The sequence below is a fragment of the Rhipicephalus microplus genome, unplaced genomic scaffold, assembly GCF_043290135.1.
Source record: "Rhipicephalus microplus isolate Deutch F79 unplaced genomic scaffold, USDA_Rmic scaffold_64, whole genome shotgun sequence".
In the NCBI taxonomy this organism is placed as follows: Eukaryota; Metazoa; Arthropoda; class Arachnida; order Ixodida; family Ixodidae; genus Rhipicephalus; species Rhipicephalus microplus.
Genome location: NW_027464637.1, coordinates 839,100 through 851,124, shown reverse-complemented (window position 1 = coordinate 851,124; position 12,025 = coordinate 839,100). Strand labels below are relative to the sequence as shown.

Genomic DNA, 12,025 nt, shown 5'->3' with positions numbered 1-12,025 from the left:
TTCTTTGCGCTGATAGCTTTGGAGAAATGTTGTGACGGTGGTGAGAGTGGAGCACGACTGTCTCAGTGGCGCAATCTGTTAGTGCGTCGGCTGTTAAGCAAAAGGTTGGAGGTTCGAGCCCTCCCGGGAGCAGTGTGTCTCTTTTTTCTTTGCGCTGATAGCTTTGGAAAAATGTTCTGACAGTGGTGAGAGTGGAGCACGACTGTCTCCGTGGCGCAATTGGCTAGCGTGTTCAGCTGTTAACCAAAAGGTTGGAGGTTTGACCCCTCCCGAGAGCGGTGTGTCTCTTTTTTTTCTTTGCGCTGATAGCTTTGGAGAATTGTTCTGACGGGGGTGAGAGTAGAGCACGACTATCTCCTTGGCGCAATTGGCTAGCGCGATCGGCTGTTAACCAAAATGTTTGAGGTTCGAGCCCTCCCATGAGCCGTGTGTCGCTTTTTTTGCGCTGATATCTTTGGAGAAGTGTTCTGACCGTGGTGAGAGTGGAGCACGACTGTCTCCATGGCGCAATTGGCTAGCGCTGTTAACCAAAAGGTTGGTGGTTCGAACCCTCTAATGTGCAGTGTGTCTCTTTTTTACTTTGTGCTGATACCAGTGGAAACATGTTCTGATGGTGGTGAGCGTGGAGCATGACTACCTCCGTGACGCATTTGGCTAGCGCGTTCGGCTGTTAACCAAAAGGTTGGAGGTTCGAGCCCTCCCGAGAACGGTGTGTCTCTTTTTTGTTCTTTGCGCTGATAGCTTTGGAAAAATGTTGTGACGGTGGTGAGAGTGGAGCACGACTGTCTCCATGGCGCAATCTGCTAGGGCGTCGGCTGTTAAGCAAAAGGTTGGATGTTCGAGCCCTCCCGAGAGCGGTGTGTCTCTTTTTTTTCTTTGCGCTGATAACTTTGGAGAAATGTTCTGACGGTGGTGATAGTGGAGCGCGACTGTTTCCGTGGCCGAATCGGCTTGCGCGATCAACTTTTAACCAAAAGGTTGGAGGTTCGAGCCCTCCCGAGAGCGGTTTGTCTCTTTTTTTTCTTTGCGCTGATAGCTTTGGAGAAATGTTCTGACGGTGGTGAGAGTGGAGCACGACTGTCTCCGTGGCGCAATCTGCTAGTGCGTCGGCTGTTAAGCAAAAGGTTGGAGGTTCAAGCCTTCCATGAGCGGTGTGTCGCTTTTTTTTTCTTTGCACTGATATCTTTGGGGAAGTGTTCTGACCGTGGTGAAAGTGGAGCACGACTGTCTCCGTGACGCAATCTGCTAGTGCGTCGGCTGTTAAGCAAAAGGTTAGAGGTTCGAGCCCTCCCGAGAGCGGTGTGTCTCTTTTTTTTCTTTGCGCTGATAGCTTTGGAGAAATGTTCTGACGGTGGAGAGAGTGGAGCGCGACTGTTACCGTGGCAGAAGCGGCTAGCGCGATCAACTGTTAACCAAAAGGTTGGAGGTTCGAGCCCTCCCGAGAGCGGTGTGTGTCTTTTTTTTCTTTGCGCTGATAGCTTTGGTGATTTGTTCTGACGGGGTAGAGAGTAGAGCACGACTACCTCCGTGACGCAATCGGCTTGCGCGATCAACTTTTAACCAAAAGGTTGGAGGTTCGAGCCCTCCCGAGAGCGGTGTGTCTTTTTTTCTTTGTGCTGATACCAGTGGAAACATGTTCTGATGGTGGTGAGAGTGGAGCATGACTACCTCCGTGACGCAATTGGCTAGCGCGTTCGGCTGTTAACCAAAAGGTTGGAGGTTCGAGCCTGCCATGAGCGGTGTGTCGCTTTTTTTTCTTTGCACTGATATCTTTGGAGAAGTGTTCTGACCGTGGTGAGAGTGGAGCACGACTGTCTCCGTGACGCAATCTGCTAGCGCGTTCGGCTGTTAACCAAAAGGTTGGAGGTTCGAGCTCTCCCGAAAGCGGTGTGTCTCTTTTTTTTCTTTGCGCTGATAGCTTTGGAGAAATGTTGTGACGGTGGGGAGAGTGGAGCACGACTGTCTCCGTGGCGCAATCTGGTAGTGCGTCGGCTGTTAAGCAAAAGGTTGGAGGTTCGAGCCCTCCCGGGAGCAGTGTGTCTCTTTTTTTCTTTGCGCTGATAGCTTTGGAGAAATGTTCTGACGGTGGTGAAAGTGGAGCACGACTGTCTCCGTGGCGCAATCTGCTAGTGCGTCGGCTGTTAAGCAAAAGGTTGGAGCTTCAAGCCCTCCCGGGAGCAGTGTGTCATTTTTTTTCTTTGCACTGATAGCTTTGGAGAAACGTTCTATTCGTGGTGAGAGTGGAGTGCGGTTGGACCCGTGGTGCAATGGCTAGCGCTATCGGCTGTTAACCAAAAGGTTGGAGGCTCGAGCCCTTCCATGAGTGGTATGTCTCTTTTTTTCTTTGCGCAGATACCTTTGGAAAACTGTTCTGATGGTGGTGAGAGTGCAGCACGACTACCTCCGTGACGCAATTGGCTAGCGCGGTCGGCTGTTAACCAAAAGGTTGGAGGCTCGAGCCCTTCCATGAGTGGTATGTCTCTTTTTTTCTTTGCGCAAATACCTTTGGAAAACTGTTCTGACCGTGGTGAGAGTGGAGCACGACTGTCTCCGTGGCGCAATTGGCTAGCGCTGTTAAGCAAAAGGTTGGAGGTTCGAACCCTCCCATGTGCAGTGTGTCTCTTTTCTACTTTGTGCTGATACCAGTGGAAACATTTTCTGATGGTGGTGAGAGTGGAGCACGACTACCTCCGTGACGCAATTGGCTAGCGCGTTCGGCTGTTAACCAAAAGGTTGGAGGTTCGAGCCCTCCCGAGAGCGGTGTGTCTCTTTTTTTTCTTTGCGCTGATAGCTTTGGAGAAATGTTCTAACGGTGGAGAGAGTGGAGCGCGACTGTTTCCGTGGCAGAAGCGGCTAGCGCGATCAACTGTTAACCAAAAGGTTGGAGGTTCGAGCCCTCCCGAGAGCGGTGTGTCTCTTTTTTTTCTTTGCACTGATAGCTTTGGAGGAATGTTCTGACGGTGATGAGAGTGGAGCACGACTACCTCCATGATGCAATTGGCTAGCGCGTTCGGCTGTTAACCAAAAGGTTGAAGGTTCGAGCCCTCCCGAGAGTGGTGTGTCTCTTTTTTTCTTTGCGCTGATAGCTTTGGAGAAATGTTCTGACGGTGAAGAGAGTAGAGAACGACTATCTTCTTGGCGCAATTGGCTTGCGCGTTGGGCTGTTAACCAAAAGGTTGGAGGTTCCAACCCTCCCATGAGCGGTGTGTCTCTTTTTTTCTTTGCGCTGATACCTTTTTATGAATGTTCTGATGGTGGTGAGAGTGGAGCACGACTACCGCCGTGACGCAATTGGCTAGCGCGTTCGGCTGTTAACCAAAAGGTTGGAGGTTCGAGCTCTCCCGAAAGCGGTGTGTTTCTTTTTTTTCTTTGCGCTGATAGCTTTGGAGAAATGTTGTGACGGTGGGGAGAGTGGAGCACGACTGTCTCCGTGATGCAATCTGTTAGTGCGTCGGCTGTTATGCAAAAGGTTGGAGGTTCGAGCCCTCCCGGGAGCAGTGTGTCTCTTTTTTTCTTTGCGCTGATAGCTTGGGAGAAATGTTCTGACAGTGGTGAGAGTGGAGCACGACTGTCTCCGTGGCGCAATTGGCTAGCGTGTTCAGTGTTAACCAAAAGGTTGGAGGTTTGACCCCTCCCGAGAGCGGTGTGTCTCTTTTTTTTCTTTGCGCTGATAGCTTTGGAGAATTGTTCTGACGGGGGTGAGAGTAGAGCACGACTATCTCCTTGGCGCAATTGGCTAGCGCGATCGGCTGTTAACCAAAAGGATGGAGGTTCGAGCCCTCCCATGAGCGGTGTGTCGCTTTTTTTTGCACTGATATCTTTGGAGAAGTGTTCTGACCGTGGTGAGAGTGGAGCACGACTGTCTCCGCGGCGCAATTGGCTAGCGCTGTTAACCAAAAGGTTGGAGGTTCGAACCCTCCCATGTGCAGTGTGTCTCTTTTCTACTTTGCGCTGATACCAGTGGAAACATGTTCTGATGGTGGTGAGAGTGGAGCACGACTACCTCCGTGACGCAATTGGCTAGCGCGATCAACTTTTAACCAAAAGGTTGGAGGTTCGAGCCCTCTCGAGAGCGGTGTGTCTCTTTTTTTCTTTGCGCTGATAGCTTTGGAGAAATGTTCTGACGGTGGTGAAAGTGGAGCACGACTGTCTCCGTGGCGCAATCTGCTAGTACGTCGGCTGTTAAGCAAAAGGTTGAAGGTTCAAGCCATCCCGGGAGCAGTGTGTCATTTTTTTTCTTTGCACTTATAGCTTTGGAGAAACGTTCTGTTGGTGGTGAGAGTGGAGTGCGGTTGGGCCCGTGGTGCAATGGCTAGCGCGTTCGGCTGTTAGCCAAAAGGTTGGAGGTTCGAGCCCTCCCGAGAGCGGTATGTCTCTTTTTTTCTTTGCGCTGATAGCTTTGGAGAAATGTTCTGACGGTGGTGAGAGTAGAGAACGACTATCTCTTTGGCGCAATTGGCTAGCACTATCGGCTGTTAACCAAAAGGTTGGAGGTTCGAGCCCTCCCATGAGCGGTGTGTCGCTTTTTTTCTTTCCACTGATATCTTTGGAGAAGTGTTCTGACCGTGGTGAGAGTGGAGCACGACTGTCTCCGTGACGCAATTGGCTATCGCGTTGGGATGTTAACCAAAAGTTTGGAGGTTCGAACCCTTCGATGAGCGGTGTGTCTCTTTTTTTCTTTGCACTGATACCGTTGGAAAAATGTTCTGATGGTGGTGAGAGTGGAGCACGGCTGTCTCCATGGTGCAATTGACTTGCGCGTTGGGCTGTTAACTAAAAGGTTGGAGGTTCGAACCCTCCCATTAGCGGTGTGTCTCTTTTTTTTGCGCTGATACCTTTGAAAAAATGTTCTGATGGTGGTGAGAGTAGAGCACGGTTGTTTCCGTGGCAGAATCGGCTAGCGCGATCAACTGTTAACCAAAAGGTTGGAGGTTCGAGCCCTCCCGAGAGCGGTGTGTCTCTTTTTTTTCTTTGTGCTGGTAGCTTTGGAGAAATGTTCTGACGGTGGTGAGAGTGGAGCATGACTGTCTCCGTGGCGCAATCTTCTAATGCGTCGGCTTTTAAGCAAAAGGTTGGAGGTTCGAGCCCTCCCGGGAACAGTGTGTCGCTTTTTTTCTTTGTGCTGATAGCTTTGGAGAAACGTTTTGAAGGTGGTGAGAGTGGAGAGCGGTTGGGTCCGTGGTGCAATGGCTAGCGCGATCGGCTGTTAACCAAAAGGTTGGAGGTTCGAGCCCTCCGATTAACGGTGTGTCGATTTTTTTCTTTGCGCTGATACCTTTGAAATAATGTTCTGGTGGTTGTGAGAGTGGAGCACGACTACCTCCGTGACGTCATTGGCTAGCGCGTTCGGCTGTTAACCAAAAGGTTTGAGGTTCGAGCCCTCCTGAGAGCGGTGTGTCTCTTTTTTTTCTTTGCGTTGATAGCTTTGGAGAAATGCTCTGACGGTGGTGAGAGTGGAGCACGACTGTTTCCATTGCAGATGTATAGCGCGATCAACTGTTAACTGAAAGGTTGGAGGTTGGAGCCCTCCCAGGAGCGGCGTTTCGCTTTTTTCTTTTCGCTTACAGCTATGGAGAAATGTTCTGACAGTGGTGAGAGTGGAGAACGATTGTCTCCGTGGCGCAATCTGCTAGTGCGTTGGCTGTTCAGCTAAAGGTTGGAGGTTCGAGCCCTCCCAGGAGCAGTGTGTCTCTTTTTTTTCTTTGCGCTGATAACTTTGGAGAAATGTTCTGACGATGGTGAGAGTGGAGCGCGACTGTTTCCGTGGCCGAATCGGCTTGCGCGATCAACTGTTAACCAAAAGGTTGGAGGTTCGAACCCTCCCATGTGCAGTGTGTCTCTTTTCAACTTTGTGCTGATACCAGTGGAAACATTTTCTGATGGTGGTGAGAGTGGAGCGCGACTACCTTCGTGACGCATTTGGCTAGCGCGTCGGCTGTTAACCAAAAGATTGGAGGTTCGAGCCCTCCCATGAGCGGTGTGTCTCTTTTTTTTCTTTGCGCTGATAGCTTTGGAGAAATGTTCTAACGGTGGAGAGAGTGGAGCGCGACTGTTTCCGTGGCAGAAGCGGCTAGCGCGATCAACTGTTAACCAAAAGGTTGGAGGTTCGAGCCCTCCCGAGAGCGGTGTGTCTCTTTTTTTTCTTTGCGCTGATAGCTTTGGAGGAATGTTCTGACGGTGATGAGAGTGGAGCACGACTACCTCCATGATGCAATTGGCTAGCGCGTTCGGCTGTTAACCAAAAGGTTGAAGGTTCGAGCCCTCCCGAGAGTGGTGTGTCTCTTTTTTTCTTTGCGCTGATAGCTTTGGAGAAATGTTCTGACGGTGAAGAGAGTAGAGAACGACTATCTTCTTGGCGCAATTGGCTTGCGCGTTGGGCTGTTAACCAAAAGGTTGGAGGTTCCAACCCTCCCATGAGCGGTGTGTCTCTTTTTTTCTTTGCGCTGATACCTTTTTATGAATGTTCTGATGGTGGTGAGAGTGGAGCACGACTACCGCCGTGACGCAATTGGCTAGCGCGTTCGGCTGTTAACCAAAAGGTTGGAGGTTCGAGCTCTCCCGAAAGCGGTGTGTCTCTTTTTTTTCTTTGCGCTGATAGCTTTGGAGAAATGTTGTGACGGTGGGGAGAGTGGAGCACGACTGTCTCCGTGATGCAATCTGTTAGTGCGTCGGCTGTAATGCAAAAGGTTGGAGGTTCGAGCCCTCCCGGGAGCAGTGTGTCTCTTTTTTTCTTTGCGCTGATAGCTTGGGAGAAATGTTCTGACAGTGGTGAGAGTGGAGCACGACTGTCTCCGTGGCGCAATTGGCTAGCGTGTTCAGTGTTAACCAAAAGGTTGGAGGTTTGACCCCTCCCGAGAGCGGTGTGTCTCTTTTTTTTTCTTTGCGCTGATAGCTTTGGAGAATTGTTCTGACGGGGGTGAGAGTAGAGCACGACTATCTCCTTGGCGCAATTGGCTCGCGCGATCGGCTGTTAACCAAAAGGATGGAGGTTCGAGCCCTCCCATGAGCGGTGTGTCGCTTTTTTTTGCACTGATATCTTTGGAGAAGTGTTCTGACCGTGGTGAGAGTGGAGCACGACTGTCTCCGCGGCGCAATTGGCTAGCGCTGTTAACCAAAAGGTTGGAGGTTCGAACCCTCCCATGTGCAGTGTGTCTCTTTTCTACTTTGCGCTGATACCAGTGGAAACATGTTCTGATGGTGGTGAGAGTGGAGCACGACTACCTCCGTGACGCAATTGGCTAGCGCGATCAACTTTTAACCAAAAGGTTGGAGGTTCGAGCCCTCTCGAGAGCGGTGTGTCTCTTTTTTTCTTTGCGCTGATAGCTTTGGAGAAATGTTCTGACGGTGGTGAAAGTGGAGCACGACTGTCTCCGTGGCGCAATCTGCTAGTACGTCGGCTGTTAAGCAAAAGGTTGGAGGCTCGAGCCCTCCCATGAGCGGTGTGTCTCTTTTTTTCTTTGCGCAGATACCTTTGGAAAACTGTTCTGAAGGTGGTGAGAGTGCAGCACGACTACCTCCGTGACGCAATTGGCTAGCGCGGTCGGCTGTTAGCCAAAAGGTTGGATGTTCGAGCCCTCCCGAGAGCGGTATGTCTCTTTTTTTTCTTTGCACTGATAGCTTTGGAGAAATGTTCTGACGGTGGTGAGAGTAGAGCACGACTACCTCTTTGGCGCAATTGGCTAGCGCGATCGGCTGTTAACCAAAAGGTTGGAGGTTCGAGCCTTCCATGAGCGGTGTGTCGCTTTTTTTTCTTTGCACTGATATCTTTGGAGAAGTGTTCTGACCGTGGTGAGAGTGGAGCACGACTGTCTTCGTGACGCAATCTGCTAGTGCGTCGGCTGTTAAGCAAAAGGTTAGAGGTTCGATCCCTCCCGAGAGCGGTGTGTCTCTTTTTTTTCTTTGCGCTGATAGCTTTGGAGAAATGTTCTGACGGTGGAGAGAGTGGAGCGCGACTGTTTCCGTGGCAGAAGCGGCTAGCGCGATCAACTGATAACCAAAAGGTTGGAGGTTCGAGCCCTCCCGAGAGCGGTGTGTCTCTTTTTTTTTCTTTGCGCTGATAGCTTTCGAGAAATGTTCTGACGGTGGTGAGAGTAGAGAACGACTATCTTCTTGGCGCAATTGGCTAGCGCTATCGGCTGTTAACCAAAAGGTTGGAGAATCGAGCCCTCCCATGAGCGGTGTGTCACTTTTTTTTCTTTCCACTGATATCTTTTTAGAAGTGTTCTGACCGTTTTGAGAGTGGAGCACGGCTGTCTCTGTGGCGCAATTGGCTTGCGCGTTGGGCTGTTAACCAAAAGGTTGGAGGTTCGAGCCCTCCCGGGAGCAGTGCGTCTCTTTTTTTTTGCGCTGATAGCTTTGGAGAAATGTGCTGACGGTAGTGAGAGTGGAGCACGACTGTTTCCGTGTCAGAATCGGCTAGCGCGATCAATTGTTAACCAAAAGGTTGGAGGTTCGAGCCCTCCCGAGAGCGGTGTGTCTCTTTTTTTTCTTTGCGCTGATAGCTTTGCAGAAATGTTCTGACGGTGGCGGGAGTAGAGCACGGTTGTTTCCGTGGCAGAATCGGCTAGCACGATCAACTGTTAAGCAAAAGGTTGGAGGTTCGAGCCCTCCCGGGAGCAGTGTGTCGCTTTTTTTCTTTTGCGCTGATAGCTTTGGAGAAACGTTCTGACGGTGGTGAGAGTGGAGCGCGGTTGGGTCCGTGGCGCAATCTGCTAGTGCGTCGGCTGTTAAGCAAAAGGTTGGAGGTTGAAGCCCTCCCGGGAGCAGTGTGTCACTTTTTTTCTCTGCACTGATAGCTTTGGAGAAACGTTCTGTTGGTGGTGAGAGTGAAGTGCGGTTGGTTCGTGGTGCAATGGCTAGCGCGATCGGCTGTTAACCAAAAGGTTGGAGGCTCGAGCCCTCCCATGAGCGGTGTGTCTCTTTTTTTTCTTTGCGCAGATACCTTTGGAAAACTGTTCTGATGGTGGTGAGAGTGCAGCACGACTACCTCCGTGACGCATTTGGCTAGCGCGGTCGGCTGTTAGCCAAAAGGTTGGAGGTTCGAGCCCTCCCGAGAGCGGTATGTCTCTTTTTTTCTTTGCACTGATAGCTTTGGAGAAATGTTCTGACGGTGGTGAGAGTAGAGCACGACTACCTCCTTGGCGCAATTGGCTAGCGCGATCGGCTGTTAACCAAAAGGTTGGAGGTTCGAGCCTTCCATGAGCGGTGTGTCGCTTTTTTTTCTTTGCACTGATATCTTTGGAGAAGTGTTCTGACCGTGGTGAGAGTGGAGCACGACTGTCTCCGTGACGCAATCTGCTAGTGCGTCGGCTGTTAAGCAAAAGGTTAGAGGTTCGAGCCCTCCCGAGAGCGGTGTGTCTCTTTTTTTTCTTTGCGCTGATAGCTTTGGAGAAATGTTCTGACGGTGGAGAGAGTGGAGCGCGACTGCTTCCGTGGCAGAAGCGGCTAGCGCGATCAACTGATAACCAAAAGGTTGGAGGTTCCAGCCCTCCCGAGAGCGGTGTGTCTCTTTTTTTTTCTTTGCGCTGATAGCTTTGGAGGAATGTTCTGACGGTGATGAGAGTGGAGCACGACTACCTCCGTGACGCAATTGGCTAGCGCGTTCGGCTGTTAACCAAAAGGTTGAAGGTTCGAGCCCTCCCGAGAGTGGTGTGTCTCTTTTTTTTCTTTGCGCTGATAGCTTTGGAGAAATGTTCTGACGGTGGTGAGAGTAGAGAACGACTATCTTCTTGGCGCAATTGGCTAGCGCTATCGGCGGTTAACCAAAAGGTTGGAGGTTCGAGCCCTCCCATGAGCGGTGTGTCGCTTTCTTTTCTTTCCACTGATATCTTTTGAGAAGTGTTCTGACCGTGGTGAGAGTGGAGCACGGCTGTCTCCGTGGCGCAATTGGCTTGCGCGTTGGGCTGTTAACCAAAAGGTTGGAGGTTCGAGCCCTCCCGGGAGCAGTGCGTCTCTTTTTTTTTGCGCTGATAGCTTTGGAGAAATGTGCTGACGGTAGTGAGAGTGGAGCACGACTGTTTCCGTGTCAGAATCGGCTAGCGCGATCAATTGTTAACCAAAAGGTTGGAGGTTCGAGCCCTCCCGAGAGCGGTGTGTCTCTTTTTTTTCTTTGCGCTGATAGCTTTGCAGAAATGTTCTGACGGTGGCGGGAGTAGAGCACGGTTGTTTCCGTGGCAGAATCGGCTAGCACGATCAACTGTTAAGCAAAAGGTTGGAGGTTCGAGCCCTCCCGGGAGCAGTGTGTCGCTTTTTTTCTTTTGCGCTGATAGCTTTGGAGAAACGTTCTGACGGTGGTGAGAGTGGAGCGCGGTTGGGTCCGTGGTGCAATGGCTAGCGCGATCGGCTGTTAACCAAAAGGTTGGAGGTTCGAGCCGTCCCATGAACGGTGTGTCAATTTTTTTCTTTGCGCTGATACCTTTGAAATAATGTTCTGATAGTTGTGAGAGTGGAGCACGACTACCTCCGTGACGTCATTGGCTAGCGCGTTTGGCTGTTAACCAAAAGGTTTGAGGTTCGAGCCCTCCCGAGAGCGGTGTGTCTCTTTTTTTTCTTTGCGTTGATAGCTTTGGAGAAATGTTCTGACGGTGGTGAGAGTGGAGCACGACTGTTTCCATTGCAGATGTATAGCGCGATCAACTGTTAACTGAAAGGTTGGAGGTTGGAGCCCTCCCAGGAGCAGCGTTTCGCTTTTTTCTTTACGCTTACAGCTATGGAGAAATGTTCTGACAGTGGTGAGAGTGGAGAACGATTGTCTCCATGGCGCAATCTGCTAGTGCGTTGGCTGTTCAGCTAAAGGTTGGAAGTTCGAGCCCTCCCAGGAGCAGTGTGTCTCTTTTTTTTTCTTTGCGCTGATAACTTTGGAGAAATGTTCTGACGATGGTGAGAGTGGAGCGCGACTGTTTCCGTGGCTGAATCGGCTTGCGCGATCAACTGTTAACCAAAAGGTTGAAGGTTCGAGCCCTCCCGAGAGCGGTGTGTCTCTTTTTTTTCTTTGCGCTGATAGCTTTGGAGAGACGTTCTGACGGTGGTGAGAGTGGAGCACGACTGTCTCCGTGGCGCAATCTGCTAGTGCGTCGGCTGTTAAGCAAAAGGTTGGAGGTTCAAGCCCTCCCGGGAGCAGTTTGTCACTTTTTTTCTCTGCACTGATAGCTTTGGAGAAACGTTCTGTTGGTGGTGAGAGTGAAGTGCGGTTGGGTTCGTGGTGCAATGGCTAGCGCGATCGGCTGTTAACCAAAAGGTTGGAGGCTCGAGCCCTTCCATGAGCGGTGTGTCTCTTTTTTTCTTTGCGCAGATACCTTTGGAAAACTGTTCTGATGGTGGTGAGAGTGCAGCACGACTACCTCCGTGACGCAATTGGCTAGCGCGGTCGGCTGTTAGCCAAAAGGTTGGAGGTTCGAGCCCTCCCGAGAGCGGTATGTCTCTTTTTTTTTCTTTGCACTGATAGCTTTGGAGAAATGTTCTGACGGTGGTGAGAGTAGAGCACGACAACCTCCTTGGCGCAATTGGCTAGCGCGATCGGCTGTTAACCAAAAGGTTGGAGGTTCGAGCCTTCCATGAGCGGTGTGTCGCTTTTTTTTCTTTCCACTGATATCTTTTGAGAAGTGTTCTGACCGTGGTGGGAGTGGAGCACGGCTGTCTCCGTGGCGCAATTGGCTTGCGCGTTGGGCTGTTAACCAAAAGGTTGGAGGTTCGAGCCCTCCCGGGAGCAGTGTGTCTCTTTTTTTGCGCTGATAGCTTTGGAGAAATGTGCTGACGGTAGTGAGAGTGGAGCACGACTGTTTCCGTGTCAGAGTCGGCTAGCGCGATCAATTGTTAACCAAAAGGTTGGAGGTTCGAGCCCTCCCGAGAGCGGTGTGTCTCTTTTTTTTCTTTGCGCTGATAGCTTTGCAGAAATGTTCTGACGGTGGCGGGAGTAGAGCACGGTTGTTTCCGTGGCAGAATCGGCTAGCACGATCAACTGTTAAGCAAAAGGTTGGAGGTTCGAGCCCTCCCGGGAGCAGTGTGTCGCTTTTTTTCTTTGAGCTGA

General features: G+C 50.9%; 2 non-coding genes across 2 annotated transcripts; both read left to right on the top strand.

Moving 5' to 3' along the window:
• The first annotated feature begins 9,867 nt into the window (after positions 1-9,867).
• On the top strand, positions 9,868-9,944 carry TRNAN-GUU (transfer RNA asparagine (anticodon GUU)). Its single transcript has one exon. It is a non-coding gene; the product is annotated as a tRNA-Asn (tRNA).
• Positions 9,945-11,630: 1,686 nt separating this feature from the next.
• On the top strand, positions 11,631-11,707 carry TRNAN-GUU (transfer RNA asparagine (anticodon GUU)). The gene has a single exon. It is a non-coding gene; the product is annotated as a tRNA-Asn (tRNA).
• Positions 11,708-12,025: the final 318 nt, after the last annotated feature.